The 22264-nt window shown below is 41.5% G+C and overlaps 1 protein-coding gene across 4 annotated transcripts in view; it reads right to left on the reverse strand.

The window, feature by feature from the left end:
* LOC132828331 (transcription factor SOX-13-like) overlaps positions 1 to 22264 on the reverse strand; it is a 201683-nt gene that overhangs the window by 99054 nt on the left and 80365 nt on the right. The window contains exon 1 of one of the 4 annotated variants that reach the window (XM_060845346.1): positions 816 to 849. The exons of the other annotated variants lie outside the window; for them this stretch is intronic. The gene's annotated coding sequence lies outside the window, so the exon portion shown is untranslated. Of the gene's footprint in view, positions 1 to 815; positions 850 to 22264 lie in introns of those variants that run through there. 4 annotated transcript variants of the gene reach the window in all.

A 22264-nucleotide genomic window follows, 5' to 3' on the forward strand; every position in this document is an offset into this window, starting at 1 on the left:
TAGTATCTCAAATTTCCTTCTTGTACTTTCAACAATCTTCTTGGATATTAATTGAATTATATTGGTAACATTTGTCATAAGCATCCATCTTCTGATTTGTTTTAACTTTCCTTACAAGATTATAACAATAGGCACAGGATTGAATAATAACACTAAGAGGTTAGTTGTGTATCCAAGACTGTGGAAGTTGGACAGCCATGATGGGTGATGTGGCAAAACACAAGACCAGAAGATGATGAAAAAGAAGGAATCATCTTTCCCCCATCTATCATCCATTTCTTCCCTCATTAAATAAACCATATCTAGTCTAATCTAATCTAAAACGTGTTCAGCCAATCCAGAGGCCAGAAATAAGAACCAGGGGACACATTTTCTTAAGGTGAGAGGAGAAAGGTTGAAAAAGGGCATGAGGTGCAACTTTTCTTTTACACAGAAGGTGGTTTATGTGTGGAATGAAATGCCAGAGGAAGTGGTGGATGCAGGTACAGTTAGAATATTTAAAAGACATTTGGATGAGTTCATGAATAGGAAAGGTTTGGAGGGATATAGGCCAAGTGCAGGCAGGCGAGACTAGTTTAGTTTGGGAACATGGTCAGCGTAGACTGGTTGGATTGAAGGGTCTGTTTCAGTGCTGTAGGACTACAATTCTGTAAAAGAGAAAAAAAAGTACTAGAGAAACCCAGCAGATCTGGCAAAATCTGGGCAGTAAGAAAACAGAATTAATGTTTTGAGACCAATATGACTCCACAACAGAACCTCACTGGAGATTAGAAACGGTTATTCCACAAGAAATAGAATTAACGCCACAATCTTACTTTTTTCCTGTATTTCAAGGTATTGCTTGATTCTGTTAGTGATTTGTACAGCTTTGGCACTGCACCCTGGATCAAAATCAGGCCCAAACCAGCTGCATTGTCGAGTCCTTCTCACAGACTGAAAGCAAACAGTTCTTTTACCAGTCAGCATCCTGGAATTCTTTTAAATGCCCATTCCTGTCAGGGCAGCGCCCATCCTGTGCAAGCACCAATTCAGACAGTATCATTCTATACTCCAGGGAAAAAATTCTTGCCAGTGCCAAGCATGCTGTTCTAGAAATAGCTACAGCCTCATACTGGGCAGAAGGCCAGGAATCAATCCTGTGCCTGTAGAGACACTCTTGATACTGCTTTCCCTGTAACAAGGTTGCTATTCAAATTACAGGCCTTTCTATGTCCCCTTTTTCACTATAGAATGAACGCTAGTGCACTATAATGGTTCCTTGATTGAGCCTTTGATACTTGCACTACAACTCACCAGAGGTTACCATTTAGGGTGAACTTTCATTTCCGATGTTTAGCGTGTATTTGCATTTGACGCAGGGTGGCACACAGCAGAGTTCTAACTGAGGTACCACGGCACGTTGGAAAACCTCACCTCTCCATGGGCAAATATTTGGCAAGCGCGGGACTACCACTTGCATTGATGAACATGCCATTAATAAAGGTATTTCTGATCCCAGCAGAATTTCTATAAGCCACTAAGCTGGATTTGCTGGAGAAAGAGATGATTTGGAGGTAAATTAAGAACAAGAGTTTGCTGGGTCTAGAGCAGGGAATGGGAGAAAGGATTGATCCCAGTTCACACTCTTGTCCAGTGTTGCCATCCAGCCATAATTTTAAGGTGACAGAATCATGACTCTAAAAAGTTGGGTTTGATGCAGAGTTATTTTCAAGGGGAGATGAGCAGATCAGTCTCAGCACCCATTGCTGTGGCTGCCATCTGTGTGGGGTCTGTAAAATGGACCAAGACTGCAGAAAGCTACAGAAGAGGGACTTGGGAGTTCTCATCCACAGGTTGCAAAAAAAAATAGAATCTAAGTTCAATGGGTAAAAATGAAGGCAAATAGATTTTTGACCTTTATAGTATAAAAGTCAGAGGCTTTGCTGAAATAATACAAGGAAATAATCAGGTTACAGTTGGAATACTATGAATAGTGCTGGACCCCTTATCCAAGTTAGGATAGACTACGGAAGAGTCATCAATCACAAAACGTTAACTTTGATTTCTCTGCACAGATGCTGCCTAACCTGCTGAGCTTTTCCAGCAACTTCTGGTTTTGCCAAAGATAGACAGGCTTTGAAGGCAGGCTCCAGAGAACGTTCACCAGGCTGATCCAGGACATGAAGGGACTGTCTTTGGAGAGGAGGCTGAGTAGGTGGAGTCTGCATGTGTTGAAATATAGAAGAATGAGAGATGACCTAATTGAAACCTACAAAAATTCTTCATAAACTTGACAGGGTAGATGCAGAAAGACTGTTTCCACTTGTGTGAGAGTCTAGGACCAGAGGCCAGAGTAAGGAGCTGCAAATTTAAGAAAGAGATGAGGAGAGAATCTGTGGAATGCTTTGCCACAGAGTGCTGCTGAGACTGGGACATTAAGTTTATCCACAATTGAGATAGATTTTTCATCAGTAAGGGAATCAAGGATTATGGGGAATATGTTGGAAAATGGATGGAGGTCTATCAGAACTACATTAATCTCATTGAAAAGCAGAGCAGAGTTGATGGGCTAAATGGTCTACTTCTGTTAATATGTCGTATGGTCTTAAGGGATCTTCATTTCAAAACAGGTAGGGTTAACAGAGAGCTGGGACTCAAGATAGGGTACGGGAAGTCTCATTGTTGCTTACCATCAAGTCATAGGAGACGTACAGCATGGAAACAGACCGTTCATGCCGACCAGATTTTCCAACCCAATCTAGTCCCACCTGCCAGCGCCCGGCACATATCCCTCCAAACCCTTCCTATTCATATACCCATCCAAATGCCTCTTAAATGCTGCAGTTGTACCAGCCTCCACCACATCCTCTGGCAACTCATTCCATACACGTACTACCCTCTGCGGGAAAGTGTTGCCCCTTAGGTCTCTTTTATATCTTTCCCCTCTCACACTAAACCTATGCCCTCTAGTTCTAGACTCTCTGACCCCAAGAAAAAGACTTTATCTATTTATTCTATCCATGCCCATCATAATTTTGTAAACCTCTATAAGGTCACCCTCAGCCTCCAATGCTCCAGGGAAAACAGCCCCAGCCTGTTCAGCCTCTCCCTATAGCTCAAACCCTCCAGTTTGTTTTTGCTGCATCAAATTTAAGAAAGAAACAGATCCCATGGTGCGTCACCTGCTCCTGCTAGATTGAAGGGGGTCAATTCCTACAGAGCTCCTCAATGTGACCAACCCCAACAAAAACACCAGGATGTCAGAATGTCTTCTCTTTCCCAGCACCCTCATGACCTCCGGGTGCTCAATAAACAAGGTGGATGACTTCATAATCTATCTATAACTCTCCACCCCACTGACACTGTCCCATCCTGAGGACAGACAGTCTGGAATAGAGATGGTAAACATGTCACAGTGGAGGGGAGAGGTGGTGATGGAAGCAATAGTAGGGTTGTACGAATTCCCATGTTAAATGCAGACTCTCTTTCTTTCGTCACCACGAAATGCCAATAAGACGCAACAGAACATAAAAGATCAACACTATCTGCCATCCAGGTATGGATAGTGATGACTCATCTATTAAGCAGCAACAGAAGAGGAGAGCATTCAACAGCAAACAGGGGGAAGGAATACAAGCCCCTTCTACTCAAGTATCTCCTCCTGTGATAACATTCTCACTGTAGAATGTTTAATACAGAATCAGCAATTGTAATGCAGTTGGAGGTCATTCAACTCAGTGTCTGCATCCACTCTTCAAATGAGCAGTTCCATTTTCCTGCCTTCTCAGGACCCTGTACAATTATCAGATATTGAGCGGTGTTTACACTATATTGTGCTACTAATGACCCTCAAAGCCAACGAAATAGTTTTGAGATGCAGTCACTGTGGTAATGTAACATAGAGATTGATGGATAAACATTTGCCTTTCTCACAAGTGGAAAAGTTCAGCCAAGCTTCAAATAGGAACATTTCTATGTTGTATGTTTTGATCTGAAAGGGTCATGCCATTTCAATCTGACCTTGGTTAACACAGTTCTCAAAACCTCACTGTACTCTTGACACAATGTGAAACATCAAGCGGCTCCAACACCATTGGTTTCACAGGGAGATGGTCAGTCATTGTCTTTGGTGTCACAGTTGAGACTGGATTGCTGGAAAAGCACAGCATGTCAGGCAGCATCCGAGGAGCAGAAGAATCGATGTCTCGGGGCGGAGCCCTTCATTAGATCCTGTTCCTCAGATGCTGCCTGACCTGTTGTGCTTTTCCACCCACACACTCTCACCCCTGATCTCCAGCATCTGCAGATCTCACTTTCACCCAGTCTTTGGTGTTACAGATTGTTCAGACCAAGTTGATTGCAAAGACAATGGTGGACTAATAGAAAACTTACAGGGCACATCAGATAAACAGAATCAACACTGCTGCAACCTGATGTCATGAGGGAGAACAAACCAACTGAGAACTAAGCAACTATACCGTGAATTTTTTTTCTTTTTTTTCTCTTTTTCCCCACACTACCACCTAGCAGCAGAAGTGCTTATACTTTTCTCCAGCATCCATGTTATGTGTGTGTGCAGGTGTGAGACATAGTGAAGAACAACAGAGTGCGTAAACCTTTATTTATATTCCACCACCAGGAAGAAAGGAAACACGTGAGTAGCCAGTGACAAGCAATGCCCTTCTTATCAAAGGTCAATGATGCGTGTACACCATGAATTTATTAGAGGAAAAGTAGCAATTAATATTAACTAGCTGGCTTTTGAAAAAGAAGCCTTTTGATCCTCAGGAAGTTTGTCTTTTGTAATCTCAGAGACATTGAGTTTCCTATATCTTCAGTACCATAATCAGCACTGAAGACTTATTGGAGAAAGTGAGGACTGCAGATGCTGGAGATCAGAGCTGAAAATGTGTTGCCTGGATGCTGCCTGACCTGCTGCGCTTTTCCAGCAACACATTTTCAGCACTGAAGACCTATTGCCAATTATTATCAGGGTACCATGGTAGAGATTATGCATGTTTTATCCAGAGGTTAAATTTGAAGTTTAAAAGGTGTTCAGATGGGACAGCTGGTGGCAAAGTTGTATTGTCAATCGACTAATAATTCACGCTACATTCTGGGACATGGTTGCAAATCCCATCATGACAGTAGGTAAAATTTAAGTAGAAATAAAAACAATGACTGCAGATGCTGGAAACCAGATTTTGGATTAGTGGTGCTGGAAGAACACAGCAGTTCAGGCAGCATCTGAGGAGCAGTAGTCCTCGGATGCTGCCTGAACTGCTGTGCTCTTCCAGCACCACTAATCCAAAATGTAAATATAAACCTATCCTAACAATGACCATGTAGCCACTGTTATTTATGTTTAAATCCCATCTGGTTCACTTATGTTTTTAGGAAATCTGCCATCCTTACTTGGTCTGGCCTATGTGCGATTCTAAACCCACAACAATGTGGCTGATTCTGGGTGGTTAGGGATGGACAATAAATGCTGGGCTGGCCAGCGTTGCCCACATCCCATGAATAAATTAAACTAAATTGCTGCTTTTAGAATTTCCTTAAAAATTCTGTTAAGTCAGCTATCACATTAAATAGTTGTCATGCTATCTCAGTTTACTGCAACTGTGGAATCATCCTACCTGAAAATAAACATGATCATAACATGTCTTCTGCACCTTGAAGTTCAACAATTATCTTTCCTGTAATTCAAAACAAAAGGGGAAAATAACATGGCAGAAAGCCTGGGCAATCATCATCGAAAATCGTCATCATAAATCTGAAGGAAAAACTCAGTGTCACATAGTGCTTGACAACTCCAAAACACCTTAATAGCGAAATTAGTCATTTAGAAACAGTAGACACTATTGTAGACAAATACAGCACTTAATTTGCAAGGTTTCACAAACAGAAATGAGACACACGAGTAGCACAGCTGTTACTGCTGACGGAAGCACAAACCTTAGCCAGGACACTCAAAGAACTTCTTTGCTTTTCTCTGAATGGTGCCAAGGAATCTTTTACACCCCTTGAAAGCAGGTTCATTCAAAAAAAATGTGGCATCTCTGACAAGGCAGCACTTCCTTGGTACTATCCCGAAGAGTCATTGTGCAGTCAGATACTGGAGCAGTGTTCAATTCCGCAACTTCTTACTCAGCAGTGAGACCATTACTACTGACCCAAGCTAGGTGAGTAGGCATGGTAACTCAATGTGCTGTACAGCTTCCTGAGGTGCTGTGATGATATATATATATGACTAACTGATGGTCCTACAACTCACTACCCTATTACCACCACATTAAACCGTTCTAAAATGGGAACTGGTTAAATGTTCAAAAAGTAAAATATTGCAGGAGTACAGCCCACTGGATAGCTCTTTCAAAGAACTAGAATGCGAGAGATGGCTGAGTAGACTTCCTGTCTGCTGTGTAAGTAAAGTTTCCATAGTCCCAGAGGACCATTGGGCTGCTCTCTCATTAGAGAAAGAGAGAGAGATACCTGATGGCGATTTTAACTCGAGGGTCAGCACTTCACTCTGTCTCGTCTCTCCAACTCCCCTAAGACCTCCATTAGAAGCTCTGTCTTTGGCCAAAGTTTTGGGCATCTCCCTAATTTCTCCTTTTGAGCTCAGTGTCAAACGTTGACTTATTAATGCTGCTGTAAAGTGTCTTGGAGTGTTTTATGATGTTAATCTCACTATATAAATACAAGCCATTGTTGTTATGGAGGAGATAAACCTAAAAAGCTACAAGATTAAAAGGAAGAGTTTTAGGGCATCTATAATTCTGATTAGTGATTGCAACAAGAAGCCAGTTCGACATTTAATAATAGTGGAAGCTTGGAAGTTGACGAGACAAAGGTACACGGGAACAGATCAGGCCGAATGGATTACATATGAACATAAAAATTAGGAGCAGAAAGATGTTCAGCCCTTCAAGCCTGTTCCTGATCATAGCTAATTTGGTGTGAATGCTTTTGGATGATAAACAGCAACAATGACTTGTTTGGCCCTCAATCCTCAATGGCTGCCTGTGTTGCAATTTCTACATCAAGTTTTTTTTAAAACAGGCATTGGTTCTCAATTCTCATTCCCTCCTGTGTGAGGCACATCAATCGCTATCTGGAGAAAATCAAGGGGTGCGCAAGAAAGCTGGGTTTATCATTTCAACAATTTGACCAGCTGAGCAGTGTTCTGTCCACAATGGACTGGAGAGCTTTTCCCCGCACCTGGAAATCACCAAGAATGATACTACAGAGGCCAGTCAGCCAGACAGACAAGATCCTTCGGAACAATCGCATACGTGATCCTGTCTGCTTAAAACACCAGCATCAGACTTCTGTCAAAAAAACATTTCCAATCTGGTTGATGTTGCAGAGAACAAAGTGGCCGAGTGACAAGTAGATATTCAATTTCAATTTCCCTGGACAACTTAGCATGACCAATCCACCTAACCACATCTTCGGATCGAGAGAGGTAACTGGAGCACCTGGAGGAAGCTCATGCAGACATGGGGAGAATGTGCAAACTCCACACAGACAGTCGCCAGAGGCTGGAATCGAACCTGGGTCCCTAGCAGTGGGATCCAGCACCAAAGCACCCAAATTCTACATTGTAGATTTAGCCTTTGAAGCAGGACTCCAAAAAAAGTTTGAACTATGGCATACATGCTCAAAATATTCTGCATTCTCTCCCTCATAGTAATGCCAAAAGAAATACAGAATAATACTCCAAAACCACCTTTTCATTGCTTATGCTAATTTGTCACAATGCAACTCTTATCCATTACTTTTCAAAATCGCATACAATTATTGTCTATAATCTTCCACAATCTCTACGTAGCTCAGATTATGGCCAAGTTCCTACTCTGTTTAAATCACTCCCCCCCCTACCCCCCTCCCCAGTTTGCAGCTATGCTTTCAGCTGACAAGCCCCTGAGCACTCTGGAGTTCCCTTACTAAATTTTCTCTGCCTTAAAATCTATCCATTTCATTCGGCTTTTGGTCATCTCTCCTAATTTCTTGCTTTGGTGGCTCAATATCAAATTTTGTTTGGTAAGTGTCCAGCCTGTGAAAATGCCTATTGTTGTGGTCCAGCCTGAAAGTAGCTTTACAGATCGGAAGGCGAGACCCATTGTGTCCATGCAATCATCAAGCATCTATTTACTCTAAACCCATTTCCCAGCACTTTGTACACTATAGCATTTCAAATATTCGTCTAAATGTTCCTTAAATGTTGTGTGGGTTCCCTCCTCTACCATACTTTCAGGCAGTGAGCTCCAGATACTTCCAAACTTCTGGGTAAAAAATGGTTTCCTCAAATGGCCTCAAAACTAACCATTACCAGAAATCGATGCTTCTGGTTACTGCAACACCAACCCCCACCCCAATTAAAAAGGAGGAAGATCTCGTCTTGTTTACCCTGTTTATTCTCCTTTTGCTAACCAGCTAAGAGTGATGGCATCAGATCATAGCCTGAACAATTAAAATTAAATAAACATTATTGACGCTGTCCTGACCGTGATCACTACTGATATCCTGAGGATGTTGTGCCCCTTATCCATGCAAAGATGAGTTATGTGGGAGTGGGCATCAACTCGCTGCAGGAATAAAATGTCCTGAGGAAATGCACACAAGGCTGGAATGGGGCAAGCTAATGCCATTGGCTTGTTTACTGCCTCCGTTGTGATCAATTAGGAGAAAGTGAGGTCTGCAGATCAGAGTCAAGAGTGTGGTGCTGGAAAAGCACAGCAGATCAGTCAGCATCTGAGGAACAGGAGAGTCAACGTTTCAGGCAAAGGCCCTGATGGGGGGCTTATGCCCAAAATGTCAACTCTGCTACTCTTCGGATCCTGCCTGGCCTGATGCACTTTTCCAGCACCACACTCTCAACTCGGTTGTGATCAGGTGACTTCCAATACTGAGCTTGGTCTTTGTCGTTTGCGAAATGCAGAAAACCTAAGAAGAACAGACTTCCAAGCTCAGTAGAGAGTTATTCCATGCATCTTTTTCCAGATATTAGACTAACAGAATGGAGCAGAATTTGAATGCCATGGAAAAGAAGAAGTTTAGACTAGCACAAACCCACCAGATGACAAGGGAACACTTAATCAATACATATCTGTGTCATCAATCATGGACATTAGGAAGCATCAACATTCACGTCAAGCCAACAGGCAATGATCAGGAATTCTTTTTCCACTTTGTTTCATATTTTAAAAATGCATTCCATGTGGATCATAAGGATCCAAATTAGAACAAATATCACTAACTTCTTAAAGAACAACAATTATCCCAATTGAAGGAAAGTTGTTGGTTCAACACTGGTCCTTAGCAACCAGAAGAATGCGAAAGTGAAAAAATATGCATTCATTTCCCTCTGATTCATGTCACCGGGTGAGTTTAACCACAGAGCAGAGTTGTTCATTCCCACTGAAACACAAGACGACAGGGTTCCCACCCCACAGTTGGCAGGAGGACTCTTTCAATAATGCTCCACTGTTTTCTGTGGGAACGGAAAACTCAACACATTGGACACATTCACAAAGGCAGCGTGTGGAGCTTGTGATATATTCCATGAAGATCAGCAACTGGTGCAGAGACCCACCCGGGAGACGAGCAGAACGCAGGGGAAATATTTAAAAGGGTTATTGCCCAGAGTCTAGCAAGGGGAGGAAGAACTTTCAGGCAGTGGTTATGCCAGAGGTCAGACACTTTGAGGCAAGAAGGGAAGGGAAAAGTTGGCCTTTAAATCAGAGAAAAGTGATGAAAGCCTTAATAGTCCACAAAATGTCTAGAAAGATAGCGACAGAGTCGCACAACTAAGCCCTGGACTTGTCTGTTCTGACCACTTTAGAGTCATAGAGATGTACAGCATGGAAACAGACCCTTCAGTCCAACCCGTCCATGTCGACCAGATATCCCAACCCAATCTAGTTCTACTTGCCAGTACCCAGCCCATATCCATCCAAACCCTTCCTATTCATATACCCATCCAAATGCCTCTTATATGTTGCAATTGTACCAGCCTCCACCACTTCCTCTGGCAGCTCATTCCATACACATACCACCCTCTGTGTGAAAAAGTTGCCCTTTAGGTCTCTTTTATATCTTTCCCCTCTCACCCTAAACCTATGCCGTCTCGTTCTGGACTCCCCGACCCCAGGGAAAAAACTTTGCCTATTTATCCTATCCATGCCCTCAGAGTTTTGTAAACCTCTCAGCCTCCGAACCTCCAGGGAAACAGCCCCAGCCTGTTCAGCCTCTCCTTTTTGTTTGTTTCTTTCTTCCACTTTTCTCATTTTCTTTTTCCCTTTTCTGTTTTGCCTTAAGTACCTCTTGTTGGGGAACTTGGGCGTAGTAACAGGACCGGCAAGTGGGCCCAGTGTGGACTCGAATGGGCCCAGAAGTGCGGTCACCTGGCAGGAGGGGCACGTGGGAATTTGAGTTGCTCGGGGTGTCTGTGACCAGCGCAGGTTCGTGGAGGCAGTGAGAGAGAGGAGTTTGGGCCCAGTACAAGACCTGGCACCATCAGCAGCGGCTGCATCGGTAAGATAGGCCCGAAGCAGACTCATGGGATGACAAAGTTGAGTTTGGGCCAGTTTGGTACCCATCAGCAATGATAGCATCTGTCTTGGCGAGGTCCAGCGGCGAGGGCATTGCTGGAGGGGAGAGGGCACCGAAGAGTGGGCAACTTTCATTCCAAAGGCGGCGCAGAGAAGGGGACTCATGCCTGACCACCAGGTCCACGGCACACAGCACTTTAAGAATGATTGTAAAGTTGGACACATTTCTTTATTTGCTCATTTTTCTGCCTCTATATTCAATGCATTGGTTTATTTTTCTGTGTTTTAAGATGGTGCCTGACAGTAGCGACACGATACAACACTTTTCACTGTATTTTGTAACAAGATACATGTGACATTTAATAAATCAAAATTATTGAAATGTGTTACCCACCAAATCTGTAAATGTTTTAATCACGTCTGACCTCACAATGGAAGATTTATCTGAAAACCAGAGCCACAGAAAAGAGCCAAACACAGGACGTTGGGAGGACATACAGGTACCTGGATGAATAATGATAAATGAACAAATCGGCGTACAAGAGTGGAGGGAAATTAGTGAAAAAGGCAAAAACAAAGTCACCGATTCACTTGTTACCTAGTAATATTTAAACAATTTTCTATTTGGTTTGAATTGATTGAAGCTTAATTATCACTGTTTAAACAAAATGATTAAGAATTATTAAAAGGATTTCAATGGGTTTTAATAGCAGTTAGTTCCTCAGAAATACAGGAGAATCTTGCCTGCCTAATATCTCCCTGCACTTTGGTCACATAAGCATTGTCCCTATCAGGCTTTGTTTGTTAATGGTTCACTGGCCACTTGAGAGTTCTTTCCTGAAGAAAACGAGAGAGAATCTTGCCTGATCCTTCCTTCCTCTGTAGCTTCCTCCAGGCCTGTAATCCTCAGTATACTCCATACTCTCAGGAGGTCTGAGAGACAGTAGTAGTGTCCCAATCTCTGTGGCAGGTGGGTATTGAACCCAAAACTTCTGGCACAGAGGTATGTCAAACATACCCAGATGTTTTTGTCTCCTCACTGCACAGCTCCAATTCTAGCCTCTTGCTCATCCCTCATTTCCATTATATCACCCCTCACAGTCTTCAGCTATTGGAGCTCTCAGCTTGGGCCTGCTCTAGTTATAAGCCCCGCTGGTTCTCTTACTTCCCTCTCCTCAGAGCACACCTCTCTAGCAGAGAATTGGCCACCTATCCTAATATTGTCTTACCAGGGCACAAACTGGAGAAGTGAAAGACGACTGAAAGGGTTGAGAAATCCTCGGACAGGTCTGACAGCATCTGTGAAAGAGGCAACTTTCCACAGAACTGGAACAAACTAGAGGTTTTTAATCGAAAGGAAGTTGGGGGAAAGAGTTGTGGAAAGAATGAAAGCTGTGTAGGACGGAAGGCGAAGCGATTAAATCACAATCTCATCTGTCATTTTCTCGCCTCTTCAAAAATACACATTCACATTTTTCAGTTCTGATGGAAAGGTGCCAGTCCTGAAAACTGAAATTCTGGTTCCTCCCTCTGCGGATACTTCCTGGCCTGCTGAGCACTTTAAAGTTTTTACGAATACCTCTGAGCATCAGTGTCAAATTTGGTTTAACAATATTCCCAGCCCGCATCGGACGATGTAACCATGAACAGCCCGCCTTCTCAAACTCACCCTTTACTTGAGGTTTGGTAACCCTCAAGTTAAACTCACCGCCAATCTTGCACTCTGTAATGAGAGAGTAGTCCTCTGTGACAATGGCAACCTTAACTATTAAACATTTTGGCATTTCTTTCTACACCATATAAATGAAAGATCTGTTGCTTTAAAATTGAGCTGCAAATATTCATTGCCATGGTGACTGTCACCTGATAAACTCAGAAGAAAACTGGTACAATAGTCAGTATTTTCCATCATTGGTCCTTATTATTCTTTCCCACAATAGATAAGGTTAAAGCATTAATCAAACAGCCTGATCCTTTACTCAGTCCTGTGTGTTCAACTTCTGTTAAAGAATAACTTACATGTGCCATAAGAAGACTACTTTATCAAAAAAAACACTTTTCTGAATTCTCATGGCTTTCCTCTGCATATAAGCATTCCAGTTGCTAAACAGCAACAGACTGCCAAAATTAGACCACAGCTGCTTAGTTAACAATACTTCCAAGTAGCTGATTTTCACACTTCAAGATTCTACATGCAGTAAACGTGATGAATGACCAGATTATTTATCTCAGTGACATTAAAGACACAATGAAAGAGATAATGAGGCCACTTCCACAACAGAATGAGAGGAAAAATGATTTAAAAAAAACAGTAGACAGACACATTTCACTAAAACTTATATATTTAGATATAAATTTCAAAGAATTTGACATTTTAATATTTTCAGTGCAATTTTAATTCAGCGATACATATTTCAAATTGTAATCAGCTTATTTGCTATACTATTAGAATGATTTACTTTTGGGTTATTGATCAATTAAAATCTATATTGTGCAGCATCAGTTTGCATTCTGTCTTCTTCTGTACCTTCTCAAATAATTGCTGTATAATGCATGACATATAGGCAGACCCCATGTGGAGCTATGGGGATCACAAATTTATACATGAATTTAGTATTATTAACTCTTTTTAAGGAAATATCTGGGGAATTTCACTAGCATTTAAAATAAATTGTTCCTTTGCCCTATTCTGACCTTGGAGTGAAACAAAAGCAAACCTTTCACTACAACAGCTGAAAGGTTACAGGAATAGTGGGGGGAAGATACAGGCAGGCACTCAAATAGAATATATGGCTGAGGTTTATAATTCGGTCTTTACAGAGCTACATTTTATCTCCCTCCTTGCCAATTTCTCGAGATCAGTAATTAAACCAATGTTAATTGAACACTCCCTACACAGGGTTTCTAAAGTATCCTTTGGAGAAGTGCTGGAAGTGCACTGCCAAGTCACACTCAAATATTAGAGAGAACAGGCTCTTAGTGGGCGTTGGCATTTCAAAAAGAAAAGACCTGCCAGATTCCAAATAGTCCATCAGTGCAGGTAGGAGCAATTTGATTAAGAAGCTCCAGCTACCACCAACTTGGATAAAGGATAGTTTAGAACCATTTTAAATCAGTAGCAGTAATAAAGTTTCCGTGACATTTACCAGAACACAGTTACCAAGTTGCAACTGCACATAAGAATACACACCTTGATACTTAAGGTTATCAACTTGCTGACATCATAATATTCTGTAATGTAAACAGTTTTCTTGAAATGCTCAACTAAAAAGGAATTGGTTTCAGATTCTGAAACCATCATCCACTTCCCTAACTGAAAGAAAGTGATGGTTAACAGCAGAGGAAAGAAAAATCACCTATGATTGTTCATGAAGAATTGAGAACCCTGTAAAGAGCTTGAAGTGAAGAAAGAATGTAAAACAGTTAATATATTGAATAATTATATTCCGGATGTGTCACAAGAGACAAAGCAGGAGAAGCCTGTTCTTGATTATTGGAAATAATCCAAAGAGATTTAACCACTTGCATAATAATGAGTTTGAGATAAGAGTTGAAGACAAACACATTCCCAAAGCTGGATCTGATTTATCCCAGAGAGAAAACCGATTCACAAGTGAGGTACTCAAGTGAATGTTAGGAGCTCCCTCTGGACTGGAAATATTTAAATTTAAGCACAGTGTTACTCGCTTTCATTCATGACCAGCTCAATTCAAGTAACTGTTGCATTCAATGTTTTACCATCAAAGTTTGTTATTAAGTAACCAGTCAACTTGAATCAAAATTACACTAAAAATAAGCGACAACCTAACACAAAGTACAGATCTATTAAAAAACTTTTAAAATGATGAACAGACCATTCTTGAAGGCTATCTATGAAATGACCAATCTAAGCAAATTGGCAGCTCCTTGAACAGTTTCTTAAAAAACATCAAGTTGACATAACTTCTTGACTTTCTGGACATGCTCTATGTCAAATGGGTAGTGATGAATCATGAAGTGGAGTATAGTTTGTTAGGAAGCTGGTCTCAAAACAAAAACTCGGAGAAGGTTGATAAGTGAATCCAAGATAGTGGGAAGTCAGAATAGATAAAAATCAGAACAAAAGCAAATGTTAAAAGTCGTGTGGTAATGAAGGGATCTTTGGCAATATTGAAGGCTGCATTTCAGGAATCTGTCTGTGTTCCCTTGCTTAATGTTTCAGGGAATTTCCTAAAGGCTTTCATTTAATAATGACTTTGATATAATACATTTCTTGGACAACACCAATAAGATGGAGGCAGCCAATGAGCCAAGGTGATACCTTCAAATGGAATTGAACAAAGACAAATGAACAACAACATTAGCACAAAGTACTGCACATTAAAATAAAACACATCATAACTCTGAATGACACTGATGATCAAAAGTGATTTGCAGAAAGAATTTAAAACATATATGTGAGTATCATACAAGATAGCACATTTAAGGTCAAACTGTATTGCTGTATCAGTTGAAACATTGAAGAAAAAACTTGCTGGGAGCAAAGAATGACCTGGGCAAACATTTAAATGGATAGTGCAAATAAAAGATGATGAAGATGACTCGCTTGGAAAATAATTTATTTATGACCATGGAAATGAAAAAACTTGGGTTTTCAGGACATGGGGTTGTTCTTACAGGGGTGGATACAGAGATACTAAATGGTATACAGTATAAATTGGGAGCATTAATTTGATGAAAGACATGAAAGAAGAAGACAAAGAAGAGTGGTTTAAGGAATGTCTTGAATTACCAGGAAATTCTTCTACTGGTAAATAATGATTACTGGTACAAAAGAAAACATCATAGCTATCCAGGATCTAGTTAGAAATCCAAAGGGGATATGATCTATGGAAGGTACTGCTAGCTTTTCTATTTTTACTGAATGGCATTTCTTATTCATGCTAATTCAATGAGCCAATGAAATACTTAAAGGGACAGATGTATCCCTCCTATGTTTCTTCCCTCCTCTCTTACGGACAAGAACTCATCAGCTTACACTCATATTGACATCCTGTTTGCACCTCATTCTTAACACATGGGTCGAAGCAGTGAATGTCAACTTGGGGGTTTCTCAGCAGCAGACTGCGATGACACCAACTCTCACCATATCCCTAGATATCCCCACCAGGCTTTAGATGGTGTCAACTGTCAAGAAGCTCGACATTATGCAGGACCAAGGAACCACCTTGATTGTGCCCCTGCTAGAATCCAAAATATTCACTGCTTCTGTCTCTGTACCACATGGGTCACATCATTTGAGCCTTGCATGCAATTTGAGCAATACAGGAAGATGAGAGGTGGAATAAAGTGTGGAATAGGGTGGATTGAGTGGGTCTGGGTGGGATGCTCTTTGGAGGGTCAGTGGGTCAAATGGTGTCTATCTGCACTGTAGGGATTCTATGAACAACTTGAAGGTCGTAATGGAACAATGGTCATTTTTCAGCTTGTGAAGATATTGAACTTGTACAGCATCTCGCAATGACATGTCATGCCCTGCCCCACCAATATCTCAAGTTTACTTATAGCACAGTAACTCTTCACTTACATTCAAAAATAAAAGTCTATCAAGATGCTATGGTTGCTTCTTCCACTCTGGTGAATTTGTCAAATTCTTAAAAACACCTCTTTTAAGTGGGGGGTGTATTTAATTCCTTTGGACCTCAGTTACCTTGTTCAACTAACCAAAGGGATCACAACTGCATCATTCATTCCATAAGCTAGCAACATTCCTGGATGTCCAAAGTCACTTCAATGTGGAAGATCCCGATATTGGACTGAGCTGGACATGGTCAAAAGTCACAAGACACCAGGTTATAGTCCAATAGGTTTATTTGAAATCACAAGCCTTTAGATTGCTGGATATTCCACCTGACAAAGGAGCAGCACTCAAAAAAGCTTGTGATTTCAAATAAACTTGTTTGGACTACAATCTGTTGCCGTGTGACTTTTGACCAAGTTACTTTATACATGATCCTCTATAAAATTGCAAAGACATGCAATTGGTTATATCTGATCTCTATTCTGTCTCAAATGACGTGTCACAGAAGTATTATTGCTGCAACTGCAATGATTCAAATTTGGTTACAGCGTTCAAAGCTAGATATTTAAAAACAATTGTAAATCAGCACACAATCAAACCAAGGCATTCGATTCTCAAAGTTCGTAAATGTACAAATGTAGAAAAGAGAAATCTGATTCATAGCTCAGGACCTTTTACCTAAACACCAAGTCAGTTCAAGGGTCATCACTTTTTGTGGGAATTAAAGAACTTAAAATACAATTAGATACTAGCTTTTTCTTCCAAATTTTGACATGCATTTAGAATGAACCATGGATTACTTTGGAAGAGAAAAGAAGATATATTTATAGAATCCCTACAGTGTGGAAGCAGGCCATTCAGCCCATCAAGTCCAAACCGACCCTTTGAAGAGCATCCACTCTGGAACATCAGCAGTTTTGTGCAAAGTTTGAGTGGAGTTTGATCCTACAGCCATGATACTAACAAAGCCCTGGCTGACAAACTCTTTTGGAAACAATGTCAACTCTTTTATTTAGACAAAAGTGAGAACTGCAGATGCTGGAAACCCCTCAGGGCACCAATGTGGACTTAACCAGTTTCCTCATTTCCCCTCACCCCACCTCACCCCAGTTCCAAACTTCCAGCTCAGCACCATCCTCATGGCCTGTCCTTCCTGCCAATCTTCCTTCCCACCTACCTGCTCCACCCTCCCTTCTGACCTACCACCTCCATCCCCGCCCCTATTCACCTATTAAATTCTTTGCTACCTTCTCCCTAGCCCGCCCCCTCATTTATCTCGCCACCCTGGAGGCTCCCTGCCTCCATTCCTGATAATGGGCGTGTGCCCGAAACGCCGATTTTCCTGCTCCTCGCATGCTGCCTGACCTGCTATGCTTTTCCAGCACCACTCTAATCTAAACTCTATTTATTTAGTTTGTCCAGCTACAATGGAGTGTCACTAAGTTTCTGGGATCTTGCTACTTGCAGATCTCCTACATTACTACTGCAGCTACACTTCAACAGCAATTCATGAGTACAAAGTGTTTGGATCATTCGATAGTCATAAACAGTGGAATATAGATGCAATACATCATTTCTCTTTCAAAGTAACCCATGGCATGTTAAAATTCAGAACAAATAGTTAGTATTTAATTGTATTTAAAAGTTTCTTTCATTTGTGGGCGGCACGGTGGTGCAGTAGTTAGCACTGCTGCCTCACAGCGCCTGAGACCCGGGTTCAATTCCCGTCTCAGGTGACTGACTGTGTGGAGTTTGCACGTTCTCCCCGTGTCTGCGTGGGTTTTCTCTGGGTGCTCCGGTTTCCTCCCACAGTCCAAAGATGTGCGAGTCAGGTGAATTGGCCATGCTAAATTGCCCGTAGTGTTAGGTAAGGGGTAAACATAGGAATATGGGTGGGTTGCTCTTCGGTGGGTCGGTGTGGACTTGTTGGGCCGAAGGACCTGTTTCCACACTATAATGTAAACTAATCTAATCTAATCTAAAAATTCTCAAAATGCAATTATTCTTGATCTCGCTTGGTATTTAGACAAATGGTAGTGAACTATGAATCAGTTTTCCTTTTTCTGAATTTAATGTTAATTGACTTTGAGAATCTAACACCTTGTTTGATCATGTGCTGACTTACGGTAACTGTTTTAAATACTCAGCTTTAACGCATTAAACAAATTTGAATAATTCCAGTTGCAATGATAATAGATCGGTGGAATTTCACTTGCAAGACAGATTTTGAGATCAGATGCAATCAACGCTTCGTGATGATTAAGAGATCGTGGGAGTTGTACAAAACAGTGACTCAAGACCTCCAAGAAAGAAAGAAGCTTAGGGGACTGAATGGTGTGGCTGTGGCTTCATAGGTTCATTGAATGGGTTAACTGTAGCTAAGCAAATGATCATTTGGACAATGTCTCTTAACAAGCTATGGACAGAAGTCACACAACACCAGTTTATAGTCCAACAGGTTTATTTGAAATCACAAGCTTTTGGAGCGCTGCTCCTTCATCAGGTGGAGTCTCCAGCACTCTGAAAACTTGTGATTTCAAATAAACCAGTTGGGCTATAACTTGACCTTGTCCACCCCAGTCCTACTCCAGCACCTCCACAGGATGTTAACCAGATACAAGAGAGAGGGGAGGAGGATACTCTGTAAATGTACACTGCTCAAGTAAATCACTGCCTCCAAAAGTATCCACTTTGGCAAATGTTCAGGGGAGAGAGGGAGAGAGAGAGAGAGAGAGAGAGAGAGAGCTCTGAAAATTGTGGTAAAATTTTGAAAATAAAAACCAAAAAAAAACTATTCCTCAACATCTTAACAGAGAGAGCATCTTGGGAAGCATGCAGAGCATTAAAAGCAGTATAGAAAAGATAAACCTTGAAAATCAAATCAAAACAATTCTGATCATCCAGCTCAGGCCTGGATGTTGAAGGAAATCTTTACCAAAAAGGGTCACAGCCTTGGTTCAGTGGGTAGCACTCTTGTCTTTGAATCAGGCTGTAATAAAGACAAGCCCCACTTCAAAGGTGCGACTGCTGCTTTGTTTGGAACACCAGGGAGTATGGCTCAATGTATTTCAACTGAAGTCTCAATGGGTCTGCTCAAGTCATAGAATCAGAGATGTACAGCATGGAAACTGACCCTTCGGTCCAACCCGTCCATGCCGATCAGATATCTCAACCCAATCTAGTCCCACCTGCCAACATCCAGCCCATATCCTTCGAAACCCTTCCTATTCAAATACCCATACAAATGCCTTTTAAATGTTGTAATTGTACCAGCCTCCACCATTTCCTCTGGCAGCTCATTCCATACACACACCACCCTGTGTGTGAAAAAGCTGCCCCTTAGGTCTCTTTTATATCTTTCCCCTCTCACCCTAAACCTATGCCCTCTTGTTCTGGACTCCCGGCCCCAGGGAAAAGACTTTGCCTATTTACCCTATTCATGCCCCTCATAATTTTGTAAACCCTTGTAAGGTCACCCCCTCAGCCTCCGACGCTCCAGGGAAAACAGCCCCAGCTTGTTCAGCGTCTCCCTTTAGCTCAAATCCTTCAACCCTGGCAACATCCTTGTAAATCTTTTCTGAACCCTTTCAAGTTTCACAACATCTTTCCGATAGGAAGGAAAGCAGAATTGCACACAACTTTCTGACAGTGGCCTAACCAATGTGCTGTACAGCCACAACATGACCTCCCAACTCCTGTACTCAATACTCTGACCAAACGCCTTCTTCAAGTGGATGTAAAGTAACTGCATTGTCCCATTTTCCTTTTAAGAGGTAGACAGAAATATCCTATTTTCTAGGATTTACCTTTGACCCAACATTACGACCAAACAAGTCAGCCGCTAGGTTCCCTAATGTTTTCAGCAGAGCCTTGCTATGCAGATAAAGACGTACGGACCTACATAACAGCAGCATTAGTAAGCCATTTGGCCCCTCACACCTCCTTCAGACAATGGAAGATCTTGCTGGGTTGCGAATTCTCCACTCTTGCCTGCCCACAACAGACAATAGAGTTGAAGTTTATCAAGAATGCATCTATCCTCACCTTAAAAATATTCACTCTGACTGTTATTTGAGGCAGAGAGCTTCAAAGTCGCACAAACCTTAATGAAGGAATAAATCCCCTTATCCTAGGTCTAAATGCGTGACCCTAATCTTTAAAAGTGGTCCCTAGTTCTGGACTGGCTCTCAAGGGGAAACATCCTTTCTATGCCCACCTTGTCAAGAACATTCAGGTGGTTAGAAACTTCATGCGCTCGATTCGAAACTCCAGGGGAAGCAAGCCAGTCCAACTGATCCTCAACACAAAATGATCAATCCAGTAAACAAATGGTTGTCATGTTTCCGAGGAATTTTCTAACTCAGGGAGGTTATTATACATCTCTGGAATAAGCGGGGATTGAACCCAGACTTCCCACCTCAGAGGCAGGGACATTACCATTGCCACAGTCTCTACACTGTACATCAGTAATTAAAACTCAATTGACTGTGGAGCAGTTTCAAAGATCCTGAACCAAAAACAAAAGCAGAAGCTGCTGGAAAAGCTCAGCAGGTCTGTCTGCATCTGCGAAGAGAAATCAGAGTTAGTGTTTCGGGTCCAGTGACTCTTCCTCAAATATCCTGACAATGACATGATGGAAACACTAATTTTTTTAAAAAACCATCAATTGAATAAAGCAAAGTCAAAGAAAATTGCAGAATGAAATCATCAAATTGAAGACAGTGATCTTCACACAAAGAGAGGAACATCAGGGTGAACCTGGAAAGTGGAACAAAGACAAAACCCCATGGAATTATTGGAAGATGGCTAGAATAAATGGCTATTATTTTTAAGTCAAATATGCAAACATAGAGTACTTTATCTTTCCTAATATCTATTTTTCCTCAATGTCAGCAATTTGGATTGGATTTCAACTCAGACAGATTGGAAGAAAGTTTTCATCTTCAATAAAGAATCAGATCCACACTGTTCTCAGAGATTGCCAACTGGGAGTGAGCACCATTACAAAGTTGGTAAATGGGAGCTTACTGTTCAGTTTGAGTTTGATTTATTGCTGTCACAGGTACTGTGATACAGTGAAAAGCGTTGTTCTGCGTGCTGAGAGAGAGAGAAAGAGAGAAAATCAACTTTTGAAAGGTCCACTCAAAAATCTGATAGCTGCGGGGAAAGAAGCTGTGTCGAATCTGTTGTCAAATCTGTTTGTATGTGTATACAACATGTACATCTTCTGCCTGATGGAAGAGGATGCAAGACTGTGCACAGCTTCCCTCTGGAAGAGTATTATGTCAAGTACAGCGTTAGATATTTGATGCTTTATTACCAGAAGTATGGTCTAACAATAATCAGAAATTTAAAGATGGGTTCAGGAGAAACTTCTTTACCCACAAATTATTAGGAATGTGTTACTCACTACCATACAACGTGGTTGGCCAGAATCATAAAGAGTGAAAAGTCAATTCACTCCCGACCCATGCTTTAAATGTTCATTCTGGACCACCAGAGATTCACCAAGATCAACATTAGTTAAACTGAACTCCTTAGCCCCAGTCTTCACTACTTTTCCCTGGTGATCATAGGATCACTACAGTATGTAAAGAGACCATTCCGTCCATCAGTAATACACTTGACCCACCAAACAGCATCCCACCTAAACCCAGCCCTACCCTCGTAACACCACCAAACCTACACATTCTTAAATTGTGGGAGGAAACCAGAGCACCCAGGGGAAACCCACACAGACATGTGGAGAACATGCAAAACTCCACACAGACTGTCACCCAAGGGTGGAATTGAACCCGGGTTCCTGAGGCAGCAGTGCTAACCACTGAGCCATTCGTTGCCTCTCCCAGTCATGGACTTCAGTGGATTCTTTCCTTCTTCTTGCTCTGCTTCTTAACCAGAAAGACAAAAATTTACTTCATTAAACAGCTCTGCTGCTCAGCATATTTTAAATGGTCATTTCTATGAATTACTCATTTAAATAATCAATTCATCGCTTTTTGAGTTTTGTTCATATTTCCTACTGTGACAATCCATAGCTTTCTGAAAGTTGTTCCCTTACCCCAGAAAAAAAGCACATTGAAATGTGACCCCACATTTCCAATTCTTGCATAAAGGTTGATTAGATTAGATTAGATTAGACTTACAGTGTGGAAACAGGCCCTTC

This window comes from Hemiscyllium ocellatum, chromosome 26 (genome assembly GCF_020745735.1).
Source record: "Hemiscyllium ocellatum isolate sHemOce1 chromosome 26, sHemOce1.pat.X.cur, whole genome shotgun sequence".
NCBI lineage: Eukaryota > Metazoa > Chordata > Chondrichthyes > Orectolobiformes > Hemiscylliidae > Hemiscyllium > Hemiscyllium ocellatum.